General features: G+C 43.5%; 1 pseudogene; it reads right to left on the bottom strand.

Moving 5' to 3' along the window:
• Positions 1-892: 892 nt before the first annotated feature.
• On the bottom strand, positions 893-1,072 carry LOC126523092 (U2 spliceosomal RNA; annotated as a pseudogene).
• Positions 1,073-1,563: the final 491 nt, after the last annotated feature.

Raw genomic sequence — 1,563 nt, 5'->3', positions numbered from 1 at the left:
AAAAAGAAGGCTGCACGCAGAATCTCCCGTGGGAGTTATCTAAATGATGCGTAAGCATTTGCAGCTAATAAGCTGCTGTTTCGTCGTCGTATGCTGCTGTGTGTGGTATAATTGTGAGAAACGCCGCGAAAGAATCGTGAAACGCAGCAGCGCACTTGTAACCACGAAATGTTAACTGAGACCAGCTTGAGACGACGAAGAAGAGGCTTGTAGTAGCAACGTTCACTTGTGTTATACTTACAAAGGTCGGGTTTGGTTCTTTCCCCTCTCTGCTCGTTTTGTAACGAGGAAGAGACAACCCATCACTTCCTAGGTTGTCGCCGTTTTTCAGGGGCATGAAAAAACAATATGTTGGGAATACCTTTTCGAAGACTTGGCCTGAACTTAACAGAACCTGTTATTCTTTCCCTATGATTCAGTCATAGGGACGCTTGCACCGTTGTCCAAAAATGTCTTACAGGATCTAACCGAATGCCCTGCTAAATTCTATCTTTTCCTTGTTGTGTACTTTTAAATTAACTGTTAATTATTCAGTCGATCTGACTTTACTGATTTTATTTTAACAGACGATTCTACGTTATATATATATATATATATATATATATATATATATATATATATATATATATATATATATATATATATACAGCGCTAAGTCCATAGATATCCGGAAATTAATTATAAATCGGAATAATTCATCCATTTCTTGGCCAATCCCCTATAGTGGGTAGGAGCCACATACCTGATAGGAAGAAGTAGATAACGCCCAGAGAATGTGTATGTCGGATGAAATGACGAGAGAGATTTTGTCAGTGAAGAAAATATATACAACATTTATTACAGCGAAGCCGTTTATGGCTGGGGTTCCGTGCATTCTTGTACTGCGTGTGCAAAAAACGTGGCCGATCCCGGAGATAGTGTAATACCGGGCCGACCCGCAGCGGTAGTGACGCAGGCTCCAAGCACTCCGCCAACTTGCCAAAATAAGTTTAACATCTTGTGTCCAAATAGAACCGGTATCAGATATTGAGCTAATAAGAACAGATAGCACACTTTGACCCGCGTTGGTCATGCCTACGTTTGCACCTCTCTTTGTCGGCGTTCCAAGCGCTTGCGTATCTCCTTTCCTTCCGCTCTCCCGTGGTAGCCGTCCCGTCGAGACGTCACTTGTGTCTAGTTTCCTCCGGGTCCTCGGGACGGCGGTGCCATCGTCCACCCGAATGTGTATAAAAGTCACGGTAAATGAGTTCGTACCCGTGTTCAAAATTCTTTGTCACCTCTGTGACGTGTGCTAAGCAGCTTCGCTGGTCATTCACCTCCACGGAGTGGAATGCCTCATGATTTTTAGTAACAGTTTGTCCATCTTCTTGCGCTCTATTTTTACCTTAATGCGTGTAGCCATGTATCAGACCCAAACGAACTCGCCCAGTGAGAAGTCTAATTACGTACATCTTCTGAAGGCCCAATAGAAAGATGTATACACATGCGAAATCAGTGGCAAATCAGTTTCGTTTATAAGCACGAATCTCCTTGCACCTGGCCCACGCTGGGCTAACGCGGTGG

This window comes from Dermacentor andersoni, chromosome 6, assembly GCF_023375885.2.
Source record: "Dermacentor andersoni chromosome 6, qqDerAnde1_hic_scaffold, whole genome shotgun sequence".
Classification (NCBI taxonomy): domain Eukaryota; kingdom Metazoa; phylum Arthropoda; class Arachnida; order Ixodida; family Ixodidae; genus Dermacentor; species Dermacentor andersoni.
This window is presented reverse-complemented; position numbering and strand designations above follow the sequence as displayed.